At 40.2% G+C, this 26540-nt stretch overlaps 1 protein-coding gene across 3 annotated transcripts in view; it reads left to right on the top strand.

Moving 5' to 3' along the window:
* LOC122770433 (protein ELFN1-like) overlaps positions 1-26540 on the top strand; it is a 98841-nt gene that overhangs the window by 37623 nt on the left and 34678 nt on the right. The window contains exons 1-2 of one of the 3 annotated variants that reach the window (XM_044027280.1): positions 6237-6275; positions 25805-25863. The exons of 1 other annotated variant lie outside the window; for it this stretch is intronic. The gene's annotated coding sequence lies outside the window, so the exon portion shown is untranslated. Of the gene's footprint in view, positions 1-6236; positions 6276-25804; positions 25864-26540 lie in introns of those variants that run through there. One more of the 3 variants, XM_044027279.1, reaches the window with a different exon arrangement.

The following is a 26540-nucleotide window of genomic DNA, read 5'->3' as shown; positions in this document are numbered from 1 at the left end:
GGTCAATGCAGCTTGTGTGATGACCACATACTGCTCTGGATATATTGTTTTGCTGTGTGCATTTCGGTTTGAACTCACTGCATCAACCCCACTGACATTAATAACGATACAATATCAAACTGTGCAAATGTTGAAGGACAAAGTGGGAACAATGATGGAAGAAACACAACGCAACCTGCCCCACTTCATAAAATAAAATACATAATAATAAGTGATAAAATAACACACAAATTGGTGATTTTATCATGACAAAAACACTGAACACTGAGTTTTCCTTCATAACGTGACTGGACCAGCCGCCGCAGAACAGACATCCAATTCTTAGAAAATTAATGAAAACAAACCACTTCCTCATCTTCATTTAAATCATTCAGCCCTCAGACTCTTTCAACTGGAGCGCATACAAATGAGTTACTCAAACTCATGGCAACAGACCACATCAATCCAGTTTGCATTTTCAGACTGTATACACATTCACTCTCAGAAGACGTGCAAACTCACTGTTATGAGACAGCACAGCTTGTGGATTTTGATGAAAAATGAATTCAATTCAGCGTAATTTGTACAGAACGAAGGCTGCTCAAAAATAAACATACTGTATGATTCTTTAGCCTGGGGCTTAAATCGTAGCCTGCTTTACACTGGTAATCACACTCAAAAAGTCTGAGCAGAATACAGTCATATTTCATCCTGAGCTTCTCTAACTCACTGTTTTAGCGTCATCTGTCTCCCAAGAACCAGATGAGACACTGTTAGTGTGTCAATAAAATGTTGGAAGCACTTTTATACAAGATAAACAGATCATCAATGCAAAGGGAAAGGGGATGTAGTTACCATCTGTAGCATTCAGCGACTGAGAGAAGCACTAAAATCTCACACCATATCCTGGGGGAAAGAAGGATTTTTCCTTGTTGAGCCGTATATATTCACGTCTCTTTAACTCCTACCCTCAGCTCAGCATTACTGTTGACCTTGCTGGGTCTGATTTTGACAGTTTAGTTGCTGACATCTATTAAGTTACCTTAATAAATGAGCGTTACCGCTTGCTCATCAAACTTAAATAGCACCAGGACACAGGTTCAGGTGCAGCGTGGGAATGTAAGAGGCCCCATTCTTCCAATTACAAGTCAGTGACCCATCAAAAGCTGTTATTTTAAGGTAACATATAAAGTTGCTTAGTGTTGCTTTAAAGTATTCTTGCATAGCAAGTCATTTTCAGCGTCGACATCAAAAGTTACAGTCGCACAGATCCGATGTTAAGCAGACTGTGTCTCGGCCAGTGCAGTGCAGGATCTGTGTGAGATGGTAAAGGTCCAAAAATAGCTGGCTGCTGAGTCATACAACTTTGGGATGAGCACAAACACAAAATGCTGTTTGCTACGATGAAACACTTTCCGTGTGGTCGATGCACCTTCACCCCAATCCCACCACCGGGAGTAAATCGAGGGCTGAACTGCTTTTTGAGCCAGGATTTTCAGATGCGGTTTTGCTCGTACAACATGATGATTTATTTATTAGTTTTAGAGTGCCTCCATTCATATTTCTTCAGCATGGCGACTCTTGTACACTGCACAAAACAAGGCAGCGTGTTGCAACACTCACAAATAGTTGGGGTGAGGCCATAGAGGAACTGTACAGATTCTGGCTCTAACCTTCAGAAGGTTTACAGTTTTGTGTGAGGAAGGTGACACTGTTATATCAACTCGAGCAAGTAAACGGGCGCTTGAGAGAGAGAGAGAGAGCAGTGATAAATCTAAAATGCTAAGAAAAGCCATCAATTGACAGTGAGGTGTGGCTGTCGAGAGGGTTTGAATAGTCACAGTGATGGAGGTTCCACAACAGGAGCCTTGAAAAAGAGGCCCAGTAGACATTTTGATTTGTCATAGTAACTAAAACACTTTTGTCCCTAATCACATTAACCACAGATTGCTTCTATTCAGTTGTCTCTGTAAACCATAACAATGTGACGGTGAGCCAGCGTGCCAGCGTTAATTTGGATTGGGCCACCATTATGTTCATGATCTTCACTGGTCCTTTTCCCTGTGTGTAATAAACTCCTGTGTTTTACATAGTGAGGTGTGATACTGTAGAGTTTCTGGTGGATTTTCAATTACAAACATGGTGTGAAATTGTCGCTTCCACTTCCTGGGTTGCATTGAATGGACACTGCAGGAGGCTGTTTTCTCTGTTTTATGCTAGAAGCTCATTCACTAACGTTTCCTGCTGAGTAATGCTTCATAATATTTTACTGTCTCTGTTCAGATGTCTTTGTCATGACACGTTTAAAGGAGCATTTTGTAATTTATGGCCCCAAGTTTCCAAGAATTACAAGCTCATAGCAAAGTATTTACGTCAGCGCTCAGAGGTCTCAAGGCATAAAATAGGCAGTTTGCTTTTAATGGCTTATAAATGAAATGTGGTGCAGGGCGGGTGACTTGTGTTAAATATCTCCCATTCACCCTCATTTAAAACTTTCTTTGTGTATGTGTTTATTTGTGTGTCTGACAACTGGACTCAAGCTGGAAGCCAGAAATCCAAGAGCTCATCTCAGCATCTCAAAGTCTGTCCTCAAGTCATTGGTATTGATTAAAACCATTGCAGATTTATTTTTGTGACATTAAAATTGTACGCAGGGCGCCCTCAAACACTGCGTACATTTCAGAATTATATTGTAACGGACACAAATGAAAATCAATGGCACTAATATCAGAGATCCTATATTGATTGCGATTGCTTTTCTTGCTTCTAAGCCTCTTGTTCTTTCAGAGCGGAGCCTACTAAATGAATCCCTGCTGTTTTATGCGAGAAAACAAACTCTGAATTATTAGTAAGATAATGTGAGTCGACAGATCTGGGAAAGAGGAGAGGCCAAGATCAGCATGAGAACAGACTATAAACACTTTGGGGAATGAAGCCCTGGTTGTCTCTAGTGAATAAGTGAGAGCCTTGTTCCATGTTTATAAGTTAAGACTTAAGTGATCAAAGAGTAACAGGTGAAGCCCTAAATTGAAATAGGCCTTTTAATAAGCAGCTGAATATCAAGGAGGAGAACTAGCTTAGCACATCTTACACGCCTGTCAACTGGGCTGACTTCATCATTTTAAGTGTTGGATAACACTGTGACTCAATGCACCTTGATGCTTTTGTCATGTTATAACATGTAGAATTTAGTATTAACCTCTACGTGACAAAGCTAAATAACTATACAAAACTACACCATGTCATGATAATAAAGTTTTAAGTCTAATTTATGGTCAGTACGTAAAAAAAAACAAATTATTGTGTTTGTGAAATTGACTTTTAAAGTACAAGTTAACATGTTACTCTGACTAAAATGTTACTAAATTCCATTTTTCAAAGTCAGACTTGCTCAGATAATGTGATTGTGAGTCAACCTTCTATTTCTATGGACTGAGTTTAAGGTCTGCCGGCATTTTAAAGTTCTTGGATGGAAGGAAGACTTGAAATTGTGCTTGACATGCTAACAACTATAGCTGCACTCTACACCTACTGACAGAAGTGATGTATTCTGGGATGGTAAAGGTGTCACTTCACACTTTCTTTTCAACTTGCACACCCATAGATCTGTCTTATCCCGCAGACATTGTCAGTGGTTGTGCAATGAGACTGAACTAAAACACAGACAGTTGCTCTTTTATTTGTTTCAAAGGACTCGGCAGCCACCTCTTTATCTTTCATTCCCGTAGAAGTAAAATGATATATTTTACTCTTGAGTTAATACAGCAGTTTTATCTAATTTATCTTTTCTTAAATGAAGAAAAGCTGACAGACGGACAAAGCCATTGAAATAATAAGATGCAACTTAAAGAGCTGGATTTGATATAGCTGTTTCTATTGAGAAGAATTATCCCTAAACAGTATAAATGATGCTAAATACAGTATACCGACAATGAAATTTCAGGTCATTGTATAAATGATAGCTATAGGACAGATAAAGAGTTGGTCTGGTCACAGAGCGTTGGTGTTGGTTTGATTCCTTATGCTCCTCCGTTCACGTGAGCAAACCATTGTTTCATCCTTCACTCTTCTCATGGTTTCTTTGTTTGTGTTGCATTAGCAAAGAACAAAACATCACAGTCAGCCCATTAAGCTTGGACAGGTCGTTCTGTTGCAGATAAAAGCTTGCTAAGCTACATTTTCATAGCCTATTGTGTTAAATGAGCCTGACCTGTGCTTGCACGCCAACTTTTCCACATAATGGTTGCTTCCACTGCTTCTTTCGCTCGACACCAGTAGGTGAATAAAATCACACAAGCTACTTGAGATGCTAATTAAATCATACCACATGCCTGGTATCAACAACTTCCAATTAAACGACACAAATTAAATCATGTGGTCTGTTACACTCATCGGCCATTATATTAGGTACACCTGTTCAACCGTGTATTTAGGTACTATGTAGACATAGTCAAGTTCAAACTGAGCACCAGAATGGGGCAAAAAAGGTGATTTCAATTAGTTTGATTGTGTCACAGTTGTTGGTGCCAGACAAGCTGGTCCGAGTGTTTCAGAAACTGCTGATCTACTGGGATTTTCACACACAGCCATCTCTAAAGTTTACAGAGAATGGTCTGTAAAAGAGAATATAGACCATTTCTGAATGTACAACATGTCAAACCTTGAAGCAGAAAAGCTACAGGAGCAGAAGACGATACCTGCTGCCCTACAACCGCCACCGTGACAGGAATCTTCTTTTTTTATATAAGCTTGGCACAAGTGGTTAAAGAACCTTCAAAATGGGTCCCAACTTCATCCTGACGACGTGTAAAGTCGTCATTTTGTCATTTTTATCGACCTCCATGAACATCTGTCTCATATCTCTGAGGTCACATACAACAGTTTTGACACAGATGTGGGTTAAAACTGTTGAATGTGGAAACAAATCAATTGTGTCCCTATCTGTACTGTTAATTTGTCTTTTATCAGTAGAAACACCATTGAAAATTATGATGATGATGATGATGATGATGATGATGAAAATGATGATAATGACGTATTGAAAAGACAAAGCTAAATTACAGGCACATGTTATTGACACTGACAGCTCTTTGTGCAATAGACTTGATTTGCTCTATTCATGTGAGACAGATTATGCCGTTTTCCTAATTGTTATGGTTCATATTCATTAGTTTTTTTCTCTTATACACATACAGAAGCTGTCGTCTACTGCAGCAGTGGAGCTCTGGATGTAACAGAGCGCAACTGCGCAGCTGCAAATACACTGCAGAGGGACATGATGGCAGAGAGCAGGTGGCCTTTAAAAGCCTTGTATTCGAAAATGAGGATTTCAGGGGACGTTACATGGATGGACAACTCAAATGTGAAATGTGAAGTCACAGGAGAGCATGTAAATCCTTTAAAAGAGACAAAAATGACTGGGGTGGGCAGAGTGGAATGAGTGCGTGATGACCTTGAAAACGGCAAGAATTTCCCCAGCATTGTTTGTCAGTTCATGAGTAATAATTATATTTTTTAGTTTTTACTTAAATAAGAAGATTACTCTTAATACACCCTTTAGGCTTTCTTCCTCTGCTGCACTCTGTTTTTTATTTATTTATTTTTTATTTTTTTTTAACATTATTCAATTTTTTGGAATGCAATAAAACTCAAGTAAACTAAACTTGCAACAAGAAATTCCCGATTACTCCTGAACTCATTTATGATCCAGGAGTGAACTGGACATGTTTTGTCAGACTTGCTCACAGTATACCTACTTTCTTCAGGTTAAAATAAATAATAAAGTCGGTCCCTTTCATGGTCTTAATATTGAAGGCCCTTCATCTTCATAGAGAGCCACAAGGTTATGCGTATGTAAAAGTCACAATAAAAAAAACAAAAAAAGCATATGCAAAGTAGTCCTCTGAGGGAAAAAACAATGTGTGTGCCACCAAACTAAATAACAAGAGAACTTGATGATCTCATGACACAGAATAAAAGTGAAGAACATCTGACATCTATAATTCTCCGACATATCGAAGAGCTTTGAGCTTAAGTTTTGTTCAGTCAGACAAAAAAAATGTGATTACCTTGACATGTTTTGATCACTTCCTGTGGTCTTCCTCAGAAGGGTCATGTGATGTTACATGTGACGTGTCTTGCTTCCTGCTTTATACAGGTTTGTCAGACAGCAGGGGATGACTACGCCCCCTGCTGTCTGGTGTCCTGTTGTCATTGTGAGATCCCTCATCCCGGTAGATGGTTCTCGGGGCCCATCAAGAACCATCAACCACAGGAAATTGTCGAAACATGTCAAGGTAATAAAAAACAAACTGATTTTTCCATCTGACTGATCTAAACTTAAGCGGATAATGTGACCAAGAAGACAGAATGATTTTTTCCTTTTATTGACAGACATCTAATAACTGAATTGTTGTTCTAAATAGCTGATTTATCTTGGTGGGAGATTTAAGTAACACAATTGAATTGCTTATAGAATTGTGCACCTCAATGATTCACTAAACCAAACTTTGATTTACTGCGATGTCACTGGTTTAAACGCTGAATGAACCTCCCCCATATTTCCCCCAAAAAGCCAGAGAAACAAAGGGATTTGTTAATTATTGTTGTGCACTTTCTACAAGCCAGGGAGAAACATTACTCGATAAGAAGGGAGAAGCTGAAAATCAGATACACACAGAGGAGGTCAGTTTTGTCTGACTGACACACACACAGACCCACACAGTCAAACAAGCAAAACATTCGTGCCTTATACAACTTGTCACCTCATCGATCAGGGTGTAATGGCACCCCATCAATAATGCAGCACCCACTGCAGCTACTGCATGAATAGTAACTTACAGAACAACAGCTGGCTGGTAAAACATTCCCCCACAGAGGCTCAATGTGAGAAAAAAAACTCCTGAAATGTTTCTTAGAACTGAGGTAGAGGTGCTTTCTCTGGTCTCTCCCTTCTCTGTCTCATTTCTGCGTGTTTACGTCCTTTATGTCTGTCTCTTGAATCTGTAAAGAACATGTTTGTGTGAGTGTGTCTCAGAGTTCTAAATGTTATCGTGCACCAGCTTCTGCTTTTCTCTTTTTAAGGTATATGTCGAAGCAGCCTTTGGGCCGTGTGTTTGTGTGTCTGTTTGTGTGTGTGTGAGAGAGACTTTAGCCATGAGTCCTGTCAAAACCTCGGGTAAACACACACAGAAGCTCATTTGCAGAAGAAGTTTGACACAGAAAAGACAAGACAAACAAGGCGTGAAACATAAAGAGATGTTATACAGTACAACAGTTGAGTTTGTGTGTGTGTGTGAATCGTTTGTTTGTGTGTGTCCTCTGTGTTTTGGCCTTATTTAGTCTCATTTACAGTAAACAGATGAGTTAGAAATTCTGTTTATCTGCTTTTGGGGGGCTGGAGGGGTTTTTACAGAGACGTGGGAGAGACAGAGAGAAGAGGCAGAGCAGCTGCATACAATGATCTATTTATCAAATCCCCATCCTGTTCCCCTCCTCTCCACCCATCCATCCTTCTCCCCCTCCCATTTCTCCACCTCCCATGACTGGCCTACTTGCTTATCCTCTCCATAGCACTTTAAACTCAACAACTCTTTTCTTTTTTGCCTGCCGCATTCTTCACCCCCACTCATTTAATTTCTCCTCAATTGCTCATCTTCCCTGGAACAAATAAGATACAGTAGAGACAATTGTTTGTCCCCATCTAATTCCTACGTGTGTATGTAAATGTGTTTGTGTGAGAGGCGAAAGCAATGAGGACAATACAGTGAGTGGACCATAATAACAGTGGAGTCGTTCTCAACACTGCAATGCTTTAATTAATGTCCAAATATAGAGCTACTAATACATGTTTAGAGGCTGATTTGCACAAATACATGCCTGTTACCAGTAGGCATATTTCTTAATTAAAATTTTCAAGATTACATCTATAACTAGAAACCCGCAACGGCAAGAGAAAGAAAGAGAAAGTAGTTGATGAGGGAGAAAGAAGACGCGGAAGATAGGAGGGTTATCTCGTTTTTACAGGGAATGCATTTAAATTAGAATGGTATTTACAGCCGGTGCATATTCAGACTGTGAGCACAAGAGTACTTTAAGTTTAAGTTCAACATCAGCTAAACAAATAAGAAGTTTGAATCAATCATGGCACATGAAAACATAACAAACGTCATAAACAATAATCCTGGACGGACCGTGGACATTTCATGGCCATCTGCTGGTTTCAGTGACATTTCAGTCTGGATTTAACGTGATGGTACGACTTAAACACATGGAGATATACTATCTTTTTGTATTATTATTATTATTCATACTGACATTTGGTGTTCTTGGCATTAAGCAAAACAATATCAAGAAATGAAGAATTCATCGTCAAATACAAACAGGGAAACTGGGGAGCTTTCTTTAGATATCGCTATTTAGTAGTGAATTAAATTATATTAGTATGTAGCTCATATTCATAAATCATAATTTACTTTACTTACTAACCTTAAGCAACAGGGATTAACAAAGTGTGGCATTTTGTGTCCTTAACCCTTAGTACACAGAACATTTTGGCTGCTTTTTTCCATTACTATATTAAAACATACAGTAAATACAGAGGCTATAAGAATGTTTTTTCAGCACAACCTAGACAATCTGATGAAAAAACATTATCAAAAATTGTCTGACTTAATGTCTGCAACATTATTGCTACTAAAAATTTGATATAAAATGAATCATAACTTTGACTCAACAAAACATAAGATGATAAAAAAAACACACCATTTTGTAAAGCCTGAGTGACCTATGAACACACACACACACACAACCAGGATGTCGATATAAGGAGTTGTGTATTATTCCCACCATGGGTTACCATGGGTGCACCTGCGGCACAGATCCGTGCCCCGTGAGCACTAAGCGCTAACCCTCGACCCCTTTGAAAAAAACTCTAGGGAGAGTCATGAGGGAGGAACTCCTTGATGCTGTGGCAGTGGTTGTTGGAGTACTTTCATGATAACTGCTGATATTGTACATCCACTCATTCACTCCCATTACTGTTTTTGTGGTTATAAGTGATTCCACACACACACACGTATTGCTGCAATGTTTCACTGAAGTGACTGAATGCCTGATGAAGGTCATCAGACAAATGGTCTACAGTGGAATACACTGAGCTCAGATTATTAAGTTCAGAAATGAGTCTTTTGATCTAACAATTGACAGACTTTCCACCGCATTGTTTGTTAGCTGACGACTAAAAATGTTCCTCTTAATAAATGCTTTGCCGACCTTCCTCTCCTGCACTCAATTATTATAATTATTTATTCTTTTTTTAGGCCTTTCCCATGCCCCAAAAGTCACAGATTTTTAAAGACCTGGTGAAAATGTACGTCTGAAAGTGGTTCAGGGGAATGTGCGTCAAAAATTGGGAGGGGCTAAAAGCTGACCCCAAAAAATTCTATCAGGTAGTTTTGGTGTCTTTTCCTGATATTCCTAAACGAAGAAAAAATAATAATATCACTAGAAGGGGGGGAGGTTGATCTGATCCTCTTACGTGTGTGTGTGTGTGTGTGTGTGAGAGAGAGAGAGAGAGAGAGAGGGGAGAGAGAGAGGTGATAAATCTGTCTCTCCTCATTTCATTTTCTGCCAGTGTTGTACATCCCTCCCACTGTGGGCTTTTATTTTTATTTTTTTTATGAACAAACAGTAATCAGAGCAAGAAAACCCAGTGGGGGGGCTGGCAGTGAGAGAGAAAGAGAGAGTGGGTGAAAATATTAGAGCGTTTGCTGCTGTTTTTGTTTAGAGAGAGAGCGAGAGAGAGAATGATTACGCTGAAGGGATCATTCAAAGCTGACTGAGGGCCGTCACAGCACATGTGAATGACCTGTGTTGATGTGCTGTCATGTGACAAGGTCGTGTGCAACGGTGCAAGATCAACATCGAGATTAGTTTATTTGTCACACGAGATTGTACAGGGTACATTTTGGTGAAATTAAAATTGTGACACGCCCCTATTGTGCTGCAACCAGATAACAATTTAAATTGTAAATAAAAATAGAGATAAAGGCAAATAATAATAATAAAAAAATTTGATTAGAATATAAAGGAAACTGTACCCAAGAATAAAAAGAATAAATAAGAATAAAAGAATAAAACTGTACATAAGTGCATGCTCCACTGCTGGTGGCTCGTAGCAGTACAATGTTTGGGTGTTGATTTGGAATCTCTCCCAAATCATGCAGTGATCACATTTCTCCTCAAATCAATGATTTATTCTATTGCTCTCTGAGTCATTTAAGTCCTGACATGATGACGGTTATTGTGCTTAGATGTACGTTAAAAGTCAATAATGCAGTTTTCTTAATGTCATTTAAACACATTAGTCCGACTAATATCGAGCTAGTCTTAGTAGGACTAACATACCAGAATAATTTGATTCATAGTCTGATTACTCCTCATCGTTCTTTGACCCAGAAGTAGAAGGAGACAGCGCATAAAAATGCAGTACTGTTGCTGGAAATCGTGCGGCGGCGGCGGCAACGTCTTCTTCAGACAACACAGCAAGGTACCAAAAACACACAGAACCACAGGACGATCCAGCTCACCGTCCAACTCGCCGCCCGCTGTTAGTTCTTCTGTGACGTAAAGGTCAACAGGAAACTGAGTTAATACACACTAGCTCATAGAGAGATACAGCGCCACATACGGAGGAGGAGTCAGACGCACGCGTATGTGTACTCGGCAAGTTGTCCAGTTGTCTCAGTCGGACTACGGCCATAGCTCGATTAATCTGTGCATGTCAACGTACTGACCGACACTGATGGTCTCACCCTCTGAAAACAGAACACACATTCTGCTCTGAAACAACCTGGAGACCGTGTGAACATGACAAGCCAAAACGGCACTGTTTATTTATGGTGCCGTGTGTATTTGATGTTTGGGAAGAGCATGGCAGTGTGAGCTACTGCAGCCATAAGCTTCCCTCTCTTGTGGGAAAGGGAGGGGGTGAGAAAAAATAGAGAAAGGGGAGCAGGGTGACAGAGGGAGAGGTTGGTGTGTTTTCAGCTGATCCACTTCCTCCCTGATGTTGGCTCTCATTTGTCTTGGCTGGAAACTGAGCACAAGGCTGGAATACTGATTACTGTTACTCCACATCGCCCTTCTTCTCCTCCTCACCTCTTCCTACTGCTCTCACATCTTCACCCCCCTCCATTTATCCTCTCTACATTCTGTCTGCTCAACCGATTTCCTGCCTCCTGTCTCTCTTCCTCCCCTTTTACCCTCCTCATCTCCTCTTCTGAAACAGCTGAACTTCACCGACTCAAATTTCTCTTCCACCTCTTCTCTCCTTCTATCCATCTCTGCATCTGACCTCTCTGTACCTCTCCCACAGCTTAGTCTATCACTTACCAGCTACATAACCAGCGCTATTCATCCTCCTGCTTGCCTTTTCTACCTCCACCAATTCCTCGTCTCATGCCTTCAGCATCCAGCCCCACACTTCTGAGTTATCTTTTAAGCTCTGGCTTTTTTCTTTCTCTCTTGTAGTGTCCACCTCCTGTCCTCCTCCTTCCACCTTTTTTGTTTCTTTTGCTGTCTCTCTGTCTCTCTCTGGCCGGTGTGAATTAGTAGCTGGTCTATGTGGGTCACGGGGGTGATGAGACGTGAAATCGGAGGTGCGTACATGAGCGTGTTCTTGTGACAGAGAGCAAGGGAGAGGTGTAGTCAGAAACAGGATGGGGTGTTATGGGGAGAGTGAGAGAAAAAACCCCCATTGCAAAACAGTTCCGACTCTACACAGGTTATTTCCAGACAGGTATGTGAAATGCTTGTTTTGCAGTTTTTACTCTTACATGAATGGGATTCATGAAACACAATGGCAAACAGAGGAGAATTAATGAATAAGTAAATATTTACTTATTTCACAGTTCTTTCACAGTTCCTGGAATCCCAATTACCATATAGGTTGTTTGTCCTTATACTCTCTGATATGGCCTGTATATAGGGGTGGCAGGCATACCAGGCGCATACCAGGGAAACATAGTGGTTTGGGGGACCTTCATTTTCATGGTTACAGTTATAAATGCTTTATTAAAGCTACGTTACATTCCACAACATCCTCCTCTGCAGCCACTATAATCTGCCGTCACCACAGAGGTGGAATTATGATAATTTTGAAACTATATGGAGCTGCTTTTAACATTGACGCAACACTACACTATATACATTTATATATTCCATGTATTACTTATTTTATCTGTGTGTTTTCAGCTGTAGAATAAGTATTGGTCAGTATTTATACAGTGCTTTTCTAGTCTAGAGGACCACTCAAAGCGCTCACACTACAGCTTTGCCATTCACACACACACACACACACTGCATCTCTATTTTCGACCACACATCATTCACACATATCCACACATTGTTGACACAACCACCAAGAACAGTTCAGGGTCTTGCCCCAGGACACTTTGGTTTACAGAGTAGAGGAGCAGGGGATCGAACTGCTGACCTGATTTGAAGTGACTTTCTACAGCTCCTGAGCCACAGGTGCACATTTATCTTTTACATAAGTTAAAGAAGCAGAACAAACATGTAACGTAAAAGCACTAACAGATTCAAAAACGTACTCCTCAGCTATTCAAATATCAGTTCCTAAAATGACCCTGATTGTAACTCAGTAGATTTTGGGCAGAGGACCATTGATTTGTGCTCATGTCTTTTTGTATATCGATGTCTTTTATATTTCATCCAGCCCATGTAGATAAATATGGCACAGTTGCATCTCATTATTCTTATTGTGGTGGAGGAGTATAGTCTTCCCATTCATTATGTGTGACTGCACTGAATTGATCACCATCATTTAACATTAAGTATCACACTGATGATGATTAAATCAGTGCTGAATAAATCAGCACCATTTGAGAGCTGCACAGGAATGGGAAGCCTCACACGGCATCAATATAACCTCTAGCAGTTGATGACCAAATATAATGATATGCATATATGCTGTGGCATTTTTAAGTGTTAATTGAATATCTCATGCTATATACGTTATCATTATGGCATTTGCAGAGAGCTTATCTCTTAATTAACCGTTTTTTACAAAGAATCGGTGTCTCGTTCCTCTCGTTCGCAGAGATTTTACTCCCTGGCTGTTTTACATGTAGCACAATCAGAAGTGAAATGCATTTATTCTCAATGTCACTTACTTGGTTTTTTCTCTCTGCGTGCGACAGTGTCTCTCTCTCTCTCTCTCTCTCTCACACACACACACACACACATTCACAAACCATTCAATAAAAAAATGACATGATTTATGAAAAGTGTCGTCAGTGATAGCACAGAGGTACAGAGGAGACAAGCATCTTGGCCCACACGGAGTCACTTTAATTTATCACACGATGACCAGTGGTATTCAGCCATAAAAGCACCATCGTTTGATTCTCCTCATGTGAGCATTTGTGGCATTACTTGATTCATCGATCGGTTGTTTGACAGACTGCTTTATTGATTGAGCGTGAGTTGCTTGGGAACTTCTCCTTCCCACAGACTGTTTGTGTGAAGACAACTTACCAAAACAAAGTTAAGTTTGCTTTCAACGAGACGCTAACTGGGAGCATTTTGCTTCACTCAGGGTGACGTGTGGTTGCTCTGATGAGGCTTGTCAGCAGATTGTCTCTCAGCGTCTCTGAATCATCTGCCCAACACATCTCTCTGCGGCGGTGTGAAGCAAAGAGCAGCCATAAGGTTACAGCTCTCAGAGCTCGTTTTTACTGTCTCTGAATTTAATGAGCATTCGCAGCAGAGCAGTCGATGGTTTGCTGATAAGTAGGAGCTCATTTGTTTTGATCATTTTGGTATCTGGAGACTTCAAAGTTGCAACATTCAAGGTTTAGTGTGAGATTGTGTGGCAGGAAATCTCCACATTAGTGCTAAAGATTCTCCCGGTCCAACATGTCAAAATGAAGGAAATTGCCTATTTTTGCAGGAACTGATTAACAAATTTGTGAATTATTTAAATGATCATGTCTCATTTTGGCTGTCATTAAGAACATGCAGGAAGATGTTTAATAGAACTCCAAATCAAGAGAGTCCAAATCAAGCAGTGTCTTCATGGTCACTCAGACTCACCTGTTCTGATGATGAACTCGCCAAAGTGTTGAAGCTTGCACACTCAGGTACACACCTCCAGCATTTCTACTACTGCACTATATGTATAATCTGCATTATATATGAATATTTGATTCATTTTAATGTGATTTTTGTCTCCATGTGACTTCACACGGAAAGAAACGGTGAGAAAGGGAGACTGAACTTTATCAAATCATTTTTTGAACCATACTGACATTAGGTTAGCAAAGGAATACTATTCTAATAATATATAACAACAATATGCAACTGCAAAAATCAGTAAAAAAAAACACTCTGTGTTCTGGATGACTCTGTGAGATGAATCATGGCCAGGTTTAGTCTCAAACACTGGGGTCATCCATGAGAATTAGTCTGATACTTTGCCTGGCATCATCAACTGAGGTTTTGTTTTAGTGCACCACTGCCAACAGTGCCCAGAGTAGATGTTTCCTCTCTCCTGTTTGATTTTGATTTTGGCTCAGTGAAGTGATGTTTGTTTTCATTCAAGGTTAGATGGTAGCGTAGTCACATCTGGTGATGCTCCAGTCTATAAAAATTTGAATTTGCTGTGATGTCGCCTGATGGATACTCACATTAATCCGACTGTGTTGTGAACAGGCTCATATTTCATCAGTCAAAAGACACAGTGTAATGATGTTGTTTTTGAGTGAACTATCTCTTTAACAAATGACATTGGCTTATTCATAATGTAAGCACTGGGCCTTGTCTCTTCATAAATAACATCTACTTTTACTCTTTCATTCTCTTTGAGATCTGCTGATCTTCCTTTTCTCCCTTTATCCCTGCCTTTCCCCACTCACATGCACCCGCCTCCCGCCTCCCGCCTCCCCCCTCTGTCCCCTGGCCCCCTTCTCTGGAATTCAGATTATTTTAATACATATTTCATCCTCCGCTGTTTTATCCCAACTTGATCTATTATTCACTGGTGATTTAAAAAATGTAACAGAGTGAAGGTCACTGGTGGCTGGCCTGCACTGTACTGGCTAAAAAGAGACAAATATAAACAGAAATACACAGAAACAAACACAAGCTAAATTCACACAGAAGCACTGGCCTGAATTTTACAAAAACAAAGAATGGATGTAAGTAAATACGGGCTGCTTGAAATTGTATAGATACTGAAGTCCAGTGGACTGCATGTATGAAGAATAAAGAACTTTAATTCAGAAAGCGGAAGCTTGACCAGGCCTCCACTCATATGTATAAATATATCTAATATATTACAAAGTACATCTCAAATATTTTGAGAAACGCGTCTGCTTTTGAGGAAAGTTTCCCATCAAAAGTTTTCACTCCGATCAAAGAGTAACAGAGATTAAACCGAAGGCAACCGTTTGACTTTGATCATTAATGTTACTGTAGGAGGTAAAGTTGAACACATGAGAGCGAGTGAGAGAAAGGACAAATGAATAAAGGGACATGGGAAAAAAGAATGAGGGCTTGGACAGATGCTGGAGACAACAGCAGCACCACCTGTTGTCTCCAGCATCTGTGGAAGGGAAACAAGGCTAAGTGAGAGGAGGCAGAGAGACATGAGCGTCAACAACAGAGTAAAACATAAGAGCGAGAGAGCGAGGCCAGCGGGGAGATATGACAGTTATGTAGTTACACAGGATTATTAGGATTAACAATTTAAACACACGAGTGACACGCCTGCAATGTTCTGCCGTGTGTTCAGCTTTGAAGGCCACACTCTCACACATAACGTACAGAAACCATCACGCCGACTCCCTGCCTCTCCTCCTCTCATCTATGCATCTGCACTGTGCACCGTGACATCTCATTGCGTCCATTGGTAGCCAATTAAATGAGAGTATGTGTCACCATGACAGCTCATTAGCGAATCAGCATTCACCTTCCATGCAGTATGCTTTCAACTGTGCATATGGACATGTGTGTGTCACTGTGTGCATGCAGCAAAAACCCATTTTTATGTGTTTGGAGGAGATATTTGCTCCATACCTGGGGAAGGGAGTTCAGTTTTAATCTCGACTCCTTCAGCTTTCACTGTGTCCAAATGAAATTAAAGCTTTTAAACTTCTTCATAAATGAGATTAAAAACGATTAGCACCATATGAAAGAAATCAGTTATTTATATTTTCTAGTTCCATGGTTGCACGGCTTTTAAAATGCATGGCATGCATCCAGGTTGCATTTTTAGGTGTTTACATCCAGTACTCAACAGATGTGACACAAAAAGAGCAACACATTCCTAATGCAGCCCCCCTTTCAGACATGGAAACATCTCTTGACCTGTGCCATGGCAAAACAAACATTCATCAGGGAAAACGTCCACTCTGGATCAGTCTATTTTTCCACTGTTTCAAAGTTGCCACCAGAGGACTATCTTTAAAAGTGTAACGCCATTTTCAAAGTGTTACTCAAATGTCTCAATTATATGTCCAACATCTACAATGGTCGAGTTTGAAGTCATTTTTCATGATTGAATATCTGTACTTTGAAAACTACTTCATAGGAGTTTCTGAATCCAACTTATTTATATCAAACACTATTCATTTCTAACTCTACTACTGAGTCAAATCAGATTGACCCACATATGCAAGTGCTGGTATACTGGGACAAGGGCAATGGACCAATGAAAAAGCATAGTTGTGCATTTCCTAAATTCCCACTGAGGTCCAGAGCATCAGTATTTTTTCTGATACATATTTCAAAAGATGATTTTCCTTCTGTTTAATCATAGCTGAAGTTTCTTTGATTCTTGAGGTTGCTGTTCAACTACTGCAATATTTACAGCAGAGAAAATGTGGTTGTTTGAGTTGGACCTGGACAAGACTCTGTCTTTGTTGTGAGAGTGGAAAGTAACAGATCATCAAGTCCAAGTGGTGGTTCATAGTCTGCATGAAAATTTTACAGGACAGCTGTTTCCCCAGTAAGCGGTCCACTCATGCCTCTCTTGGTTTGACCAGACTGTGTGCTTGTTATCACACTCCACACCTCCTTCACACTGTTTTTTTTGCTGTAGATTTCAGTTGGAGGTCTTCCAACCTCTATTCTCCTCTTGCGCTCTCTTTGGACAGACTTCCCAAAACCCATAGAGGATTTGAGGGATTTTGTCATTCAGAGTTTGTCCTATTTTGCTGGAATCCTAAGTGTCCACACAGGCACTGAAGTAATCTGTAGTACCAAGGGAGACTTGTTTGATATCCCATAGCAAAGTGTGTGCATTCATTAACAGGCCTGAAGACCATCACACACCCCTGAGACCAAATTCACAGAACAAATACAAACAAGTTTCTGCTTGACAACCACGAAGGATGAAGTCCCAGTCTGATTTTTAAATGGAGGAAAAGGTAGTGGAGCTACTCAGTAGATTCATAGGCTTCTCCTGCATTTGCATAAATAAGTGACAATTATTGTTGTTGTGTGCAGATGTGTGTGTCTGGCTACATGAGTAATGTCTATGCTTTAAGCCAGGGGTCTCAAACTCAAACGACCTTTTGCTTTAAATACATTTTAAAAGTCTGATTCATATATAATTAGGTATTATTATTAGAAAAATACAATGATACCTGACAATGATGTTTAAAAACATATTCTGTCTATAATTCAGCTCCTAATAACCACATTGCAGCATCCAATTTTAATTTTGTATGTGTTTGTGTTTTATGTAAGGTGACCAGATGAAATGTGTTATTGTTATAATTTTTACTATTATTACAGGTGGAGGAGGTCATGGGTCACTTCTCATTATAAGTTCATATTAAGGGGTTGAGTGTGGGCCACATGTGGGCCGCCAAGTTTGAGACCTCTGCTTTGAGCTCTGGAGTGGTCTTAACCAGTTCTTCAGGGAAGGGTCTGGCTTTTAAGCCGGTGAACCAAGTGACAAGCCGCTGAGCAGCCCTTTATATTGAGATTTGCAATTTGAGCAGATCCATGTTTTTTTGTTATTTTTTTCTTAAACGTTGGATGAGAAGATAGAGCTGGGTAAGAAGTGAGTGATGGTTCTTATTGAGAGCATGTGGACCTCTAGGTCACAGTACTTAACATCTGGTGTCAATCGCATCATATGTTAAAATCATGCCCTGCTTTACTGTTTATATGGAACCATTATTTACAAGATGAACATCATGCTGTTTTGAAGAAGACCTAAACATAGCAAGTTTGACCATTAAATCCCCAGGATTAAAATCAAAAATCAAAATAGAATTAATCTCATTTTCCCATGTTGCCCCCTGATGGCCATTCAATAGAATGTAGGTTTCAAGCACTTCCACATTGCCTTGACTTTCAGACCAGGTGATGAAATCCATTTTCAGTTGTATGTCATTAAATAAAGGAGCTGAGGAACAAGATGTGAGTGGTGGAATAACAAATTAGACTCTTACAAAGAACGGTAGTAACATTTAACTTGTGGGTACCTAATCTACTATTACAAGGCATATGTTTGGCTGAGTAAGCTTCTTGTAACTGTTTGTAATTGTTACCATTTTCTTATGGTGAAAACAAAAACACAGTGCCGTCCTTGAACGATGTTGATGAGCTGTTGCTGTGCACAAAAGCAGCATTGACGTGGGGCCTTAAATCCAAAACAATAAGCTGAAAGAAACCACTGTAGAGCTTGTAGAGCTTTGGGATCTGAAGAGCTGAAAGACAATTCTCTGTGGCTTCATCAGAGATGAGCCAGAGACACCACGTGTGATATTATCACAATATTTAAGTCACAATACGATCGTATATTGTGATAAACTCACAGAACAGCTCTAGTGAGAGTAAAGGCCCTGGTATACTTCTGTGCGTGTGGCATATGCATCACATATCGTGGACCCTGGTATACTCACGTGTCAGGGTGCAAGTCTGAATGCTAAGTACTGGACCAAAGAAGAAGAGAACGATGCTACAGCTCCCTCGGACACATCTGGTTCGAGCAGCTCATCAAATGAAAGGTCCGGTAACCTTGGCGATGACTTCTTCTGTTGGGGCGGGGCTTAATACTGCACCTACTGGTGGGGCAGAAATTCAGTTTGCGTGTGTGCTGTCCACTCACAGCCATCGCACTCTTTGTGCGTGCTTCCAAAATTGCGTGTTGATGACACATTTGACGGGTATACCAGGGCTTTAAGCTCTTGGACAGAAATGTCAATTGATTGTTTCTAATGCTAATCCACAAAAAGGTTAATGTTTATTTGTAACGTATACGAATGCTAAAGAAAAACAAATCAATACTTGGAGTTTCCAATGAGATAAAATATCGCCATACAAAATATGGCGATATTTCACTGCATCGATTTTTCCCCCCATACCTACTCAACATCGTCATGAATCATTTTCGGGTCCAACAATATGTTTATATTTAACTCGTAAAATGTACGTTGTGTAGCAGTCAAGAGAGATGATGTTAAAAAGACTTAAACTGAGGCTGCCATGATCAGCTTGGTGCACCCTAAGCCTGCCCACGGCCAACCTTGATTTCTGTCTCCTTATTTTTTTTCTTCACAACAACAAATCAGATATCCCACACTGCAGACCTCCCACTGATGGAGACCAGCTGAGTCGGACTCACTCATATGGCTCCTGGGCTCAATGGTCACTGTGTTTTTAGCCTTTACTGACACTTTGAAGTCTGTGAGGAAAACAATAAACACCCTCTCTGTTGCCCTCTGCAAACACACTGCTGATGCATAAAGAACAGCTAAAGACAATGTTTGTTTGACAGTTGATTCATTTGGCAGCAGTAATGCAGAACCTCAGTTTGTAATGTTTTTCATTGTTTTTCAGCTCTTTATTCATCCGCTCCCTCGTGTTTTTCTCTTTTGTTTTTCCCTGTGGCTACCAGACCTCCTCTGCTCCGTCTTCTACTTTAACGTGCTTAACCTAAACGACTTTGATTTCTTTCATTTTGGTTTTGTTTTAATACAAAATGGGGTAGAAAATAAACGCGTAAGTGGAATGGAGCCAAAAATTACTTCTGGGACAAAGTTGCCTTCATGGTTGATGGTACAGTCTTTAATTGCCTACAGTGATTAAAGATCATCTGTGATGGAAAAGGACCTCAGGGATGTTTAATACTGAGTCCAGCAGACTCACAGAAAACTCACACAATGTACGCGTCGCTACACGTGTTAGCACCTGTCAGTTATAGACAACAACTACTCATTAACAGTCTGCTGTTCTATTGATTTTACCTTGTCACCCAAGCCTCCTCTCATTTCCCAGCACCACTATCTCAATCATTCAGTCTCCTCTCCCTGCTGGTTTGTCCCCTCTTACTTTGTCAGGCTGAGCATTGTTCACGTTTTTCTATTGTGGAGTTCAATTCTGGCTCACGTCCATGTTTGTCAGGACATCTGGGCCGGTCCTCACAATTTCAAAGTGCTTTTTTGAGGGTTCAAACTAGAAATGCAAGGTTTAAATACATAGCCACATCTGATGAGACCACTAGAATCAGGTGTGTGGCTCATGCAGACCAGGATTGAGAAACACTGGGTTAGGGGACAGGACAGGTGGACATTAAATGAATGTAAACAGAAGATCAGCATGTGGGTTGATGTGGAATTTGGAGTTGTTGTGGTTAGGATTAACTGGAAACAAATATGAATTAAATGCACAGTATGCAATTTCTGTGGCTGGGGTTGTTTTCTCTCTCTCGCCAAACCAGACAGTAGCAACAGTCTTAGTTTTAATGACATTGGGAGCAGCGTAATGCGATCCTCGCTTTTCCATCTTTTTTTAAGTTCCATTCACCACACGATGATCAGCTGTTTTCTAGTCTGACATGAGGGACAGACTCACTCTACTCCCCATGAGCAAATGGTGACTGATAAAAAGTGTAAACATATATTGTTACCTAGGTCACGGATCACACTAAGGCAGCTCTTCGTTTTCTTTTTCATTTGCAGTGGCTACTGAGAAGCATGATTAGACACCTCAGCTCAGCTCTGCTGAACAGCTCGTCAATGCATGTGTCACAAACAAAACATGTGGTGTTTCTGTTCCCTGAAACCATTCCTTTTTCTTTATTATTGTGACATATTTGCAGTCCTAGCATTTTCCTGAGCACACAGGAGTCATTTTAAAGCATTTAAATCCAGGTTAGAAACACTGCTTTTCACATGCTTATGATTGAACTCTTTTAAAACGTAAATATAATCCTCTGCACTTTACATTCTTTTAATCATTTGAGAGTAAATGAATGTTTTATGCTGCACTATCACATTGGTCCTTTTTAGTACTCTGTTTTGTTTGTGTTATAATTAGGTTTTGTTCAAATTGTGCATTTTAATGTTTTCCAAAAGTCCCCCTTGTGTATGAAATGTGCTATACAAATAAATGCCTTGCCTTAAAAGGAAAATATACATTTTTTTGTTGGCTAAGCTAAAAAATGTACATTTTCTTTTACCATCTGTTGTCTTTAAATGAGGTGGTTTGCTGTGTTAATGAGACAAGCCCATTTGAACACGACTTATGAACCAACACAATTTGTATGTTAGCATATAATGAATCATTCTGTAGTGAAAAAGAAAGTAGTGCAAAGCATCCAGCTGCAGACGACCCTTTAGATTTACTTCCAAAGGAAGTTTGTTCTTTGGCTAAAAAGACTTCAGAGACAATATTAACACTGGTCTACCTTCTCTTTGATGAAGAAGAGCTCAACACGCTGCAAAAGAGCCAAAATAACTCATGACTCAGAGCTAGTGACTCTTTGTGCATAAAGTATGTTACATGTCTGTTTTCATGATTAGCTTTCACAGCTAGTGGCACTCAAATATTGCACATTTAAGTTTGTGTTTAGTGCTTTACTGGCGTTTTACAGACTGAATGGCAGAATTATTTCACCTCCTGACACGACACTTCTTTTGATATAGTGCAACACCGACAGTAGTAAGGGGTATTCAGGTAAGGGAAAAGGTTAAGGGTGTTAGGGTAAGAGAAAGTTAATGTCTCTGAGTGGTCCTCACGACCACAGAACACATGTTTCAGTTGAATTCCCAAACTAAGGGGGCTGTTTTTGTTTCACAGATATTACATCACACTGCTGTCACGATCTAATGCACTTTGCTACAGAGGCATTATAAAAGTTTGTGAAGTGTAACCGTAATGATTAAATTGGAAGCACATGGAATGGAAATTTTGCCAAATGCCATTATGGCTCTTAATGATTGGAATGAGAGGAAAAGGTGGTCCCCATGAGGGACTCGGGTACTCATGGAACTTGTTTCTCCAACTGTGGAGCTGGTTTGAGAATTGAGACTCGAGGCTTGCTTTCTTATTCAAATTATACATGTTCCGACCCAGTTTGCCAGTGTTCGCTACTGTTGCACACATTCGGGAATTACCTAGTGTAATCCTGGGTTTTTCTAGGATTACCTATTTATGTTAAGAGGGCTGTGTGTGCAAAAAAAACACACAAGGAAGGAGAATCGGAATAGCACACATTATTCTACGTCTCTGCACTTGCACAGCGAGGTCTGACCTCATCACCTTTTCATTGCATCGCATCTGCACCATCTCAATCTCAATCACTCCACCTGCGAAACATGGCACGCTCCACAATATAGTTCCCAATCCATCCAACAGAACTGAACAGACAGAATATTGAATAAATCTCACCTTGCACTAGTTTAGTATATTGCTGAAGGCTGAATTGTGCCTCTGAGGCCGGGACCACGGGAGAGCTGTGTGCAGCTACTAAGGTTTAAACTAACGACTGGTACATCTCTCCATATTGCATCAGACTCTGTCTACCATTTCCATATTAAATATAAATAATGTGGTGTGAGAATGTGGAGTTGCTGTAAGGCATCACTAACGTAGCTGATTTCTGGGTTATAAAAATACAGGAAAGATGAATGTCAAACATTACTTTTGCTGCTGAGAAATCAGTAAATAACATGATCACTTACTTATGAGTGATGTGCAGAATCAAGGTCCTCGTGTTGGAAAAACCAAATGCGGAGTTTCTGACACTTTCATGTACAAACTCTGTTCAGCAACTAACTATCATTTCCTCACCCAAAGTTTTACGTTTGCACTGAAGACAGTTAATGAATCAAATCAAAGAGTCAGGGATTTACTTTGAAATCGCTGCTCAGTCTCTGCTCTTGAGTTACACAATAAGATGTTGGTGCAGACAGAAGATTAGTCAGACAACAGTCTTACTAATCACAGGTTGGGTTGGTCATTGAGCACTGGATTAAACATCGTGACCCAATTAATCTCATCACTGAGTGTGAATATTACAATGATGTGATGTGATTTAAAATTTATATTTTTATGCTTGTAGCAATAAAACAAAGGTTAAGATATTCTGCGCTTGTTTCATCCTCTCCATTAACAATCCAGAATTAAGGTTGCATATTTCAACCTTATTTTTGATAGCCTGAACTCCACTAAGTGGACACATTGACCTATTTCCGTGACTGTTCTGACCTCTTTTCGATGAAATCACCTTTTCAAGATTGTGTTTCATTTTTAATGGTTTCAACTTATTTTGTTTGTTTGTTTTTCTTCCTAATGAACTCTTGAACTTTTAGTATTAAGTGACTTTGAGTTCATAAAAAGCAATATATAATTAAAAATGTATCCTTACTCTTATTAAAAGTTAAAACCCAACATTTTGGGTCAAACCTTTACTGAACCCGGCAGTTTTTAGAGAGAAAACCTTTTAGTCGCTTGGTATACTGAAAAATGCAGATATTTAATTTACTTTATTACACTTAAATCTAATTCATGCTTCTGGTATGTTGACTTTTACTGCACCACACACAAGGGTCTAACAGACTTAAAAACACAACGTGACCTATAATAATTTCATTCCACTCTCCCACAACAGATTAAGTGTTTAACCCTCCACCGAGCATCTTCAACGGTGTCCATGTGGCTGCGCGAGGAGTTTAGAGGGTGTGATTTAAACTGTGTTGTCATTCAGCTCTTTTAATAACACGCTTGGCAAACTAGCTCATTAGGAGCATAACCTGTAACAGAAGTGATCTCAGTGCACCTTCCACAGAGAGCAGGTCATAGTCTTTAGATATTATTTACCGATAGCCAAGCAAGCGTTTGGTGACAGCAGCAAGAGAAAAACAACCTTTTAATGGGAAGCAGAAACAGACTCTGGGTGGGCGGCCATCTGCCTTCCTTGGTTGGGCAGAGAGGGGGAGAGAGGGTGTGTGGGTGAGGAGGAGGAGGAGGGAGGGGAAGTGAGTTCATCATCATCATACGTTATTAATTTGGTGGCGAGGTTAAGTTAGAAAAGTACCTGTTCAGGACGGCAACACTCGCTCTGTAATTGTATCATGATGTAATGACATTGGCTCAGCCCTGCCCTTTATTTGGTTTGCTTGAATTGGTTTCACACTCGGGCGACTGCTGCCAAAGTGGCATCACATGCAGGATATTGTTCTGTTTGCCAAAGGTATTTTCTCATGACTCATCCTCAAATCCTGTTCTTGTGAAACTGCCAACATCAACGCGTAACTGTGACACATGTGCTTGTCTAATATCTTCTTTATCCAGGTGAGACTGAAAAGCATTTCATCATTTCTTTACCCTGAGATAACTGGAGCCTGTTAACATGTCTTTTGTGGTTCATGGACATGATTTTAACTTTTGATTTCATGAAGTCATCTGTAGCTTTTATACAAATTTCAGACCATTGTATGGCTTAACTAAATGAATAAGATGTCAGCTGGAGATTAGATTTCTATGTGGGCATTAACCTGTACCCTTACAAGCCACAACTGGCAAACACAGTGAGCCATAGTGACAAAATCCACAGTTTAATGAGGAACCTGTGTCTGTTTATTTATGAAATCTGTTTACCTGCATACAGTGTGTGCTGTGTCCGAGCAGAAAACCTGACAGGTGTAGCTGCAAGAAACTGGTGATTTATCTTGTGATGAGGGTGAAGACAATGATGTGAACATTTTATAGCAACAGGTATTTTTTATGTCTTCACACACACACACACACACAAAAAGGTCTCCACACACTCTGGTTTTCATGACTTCTGAGGACATTACATTGACTTACATTCATTACCTGAAGATTTACTCTCACCATAACCATAATTAATATTGGCCTAATCCTAACCCTGACCCTAAAATTCACCCAACTCTGACCTTAGCCTAATTTTAAAATGTAGTCATTTACTATACGGGGACTTGATTTGTGTCCCCTTAATGTGAGTGTGTAAACAGATTTATGTCCCCACGACATAAGGAATACCAGGTATACTCAACAATCGAAGATAGAGAAGGTTATAAACTCTCTTACTGATTGTGTTTTTTCCCAGTGAGACAGAGCCACACATTAGCCTTGGAAATAAGAGATGTTTCTCTCCGTCTCCTCCTTCTCTGTCCATCATTGACTTGCCAGCTGTCAGATGTTGCTGTCATCCTCAGCCGTCCCTTCATCTGTCTCTCTAATGGGAATTCCCCTCTGTTTTCTCTTTGCACAGCCTCATTTCGACAATCCCTCCTTCTTTTTCCTCTGCTGTGTCCTACTTCACAGTCTATCACTGCATCCCCTCTGACACACATAGATCTTTGAGTTGTGGAACGTAAATCCTAGTTGTTTTGTTATCATTAGTATTCATAGAGCAAGGGTAAAAGCTGCGAAACTTCATTTCCACTGTTGGACAGCAGACTGTAACTCTGATTGACAGATATTAACCGCCCACTGTCTCCTCCTGTTCCTCCTTTTTCCTTCTCTCTCTTTTTGTTAGTGAAGTCAGAAGAGACTGAAAGCTCAGCTGGTTCAGAGAGAGGTTCTACATCGGCAGAGGTAAAAAGTTTCCCTCCTTCCTGTTTGCCTGTGCCTGTTTCCCATTCTGCTCTCTGCCTCTAAACACCAACCTCCTCTGCCAGGAGAGAAGAAATGACCAAACACTTATTTAAGTCCAGACAGACAAAAAAGCATCCAGCAAATGTTACGACAAACTTTTCTTGTACAGCATACTTAGAAATACTCCTACGCACAGCACGCATAAACAGCACGTTTTATATCTTAGTGCGACATCATAAACGTAATGCATTCCCTGGCCCCTCAGGTCACAGTCACCATCACAACTAACCCTAACCCTAAAACCAGGTCCTAACCCTGAAAGAGCCCTTTAAAGTTGTGGGGCCCAGACAAATTGTCCCCACAAGGTCTTCACAAAAATAGGTCTGTACGTGTGCCACACATTGTACATGTGTGATTCACCTTTTATTTCCTTTAAGGAAACACATTCATAGCAGGTGTGTGTGATTGCATGTGTGTGAAAAGACTCCCATTTTTTCCTCTGCAGTTACTTTGTTATTTGTGTGGGAGGAGCAGCCAATGATAGCAGCAGGTTAGCAGCTTTGCCTTTGTGTGGAGGTCCCCTCAAATTTGCCAAATGAATTCTCTCAAATGGCTACAACACGCATTTCACACCCAGAGGCATTGCAGCATGACCTCAGTCTGATCTGTTGGCCGCT

This window comes from Solea senegalensis, linkage group LG6, assembly GCF_019176455.1.
Source record: "Solea senegalensis isolate Sse05_10M linkage group LG6, IFAPA_SoseM_1, whole genome shotgun sequence".
In the NCBI taxonomy this organism is placed as follows: domain Eukaryota; kingdom Metazoa; phylum Chordata; class Actinopteri; order Pleuronectiformes; family Soleidae; genus Solea; species Solea senegalensis.
The sequence above is the reverse complement of the archived record's forward strand: the minus strand, read 5'-3'. Positions and strand labels throughout refer to the sequence as shown.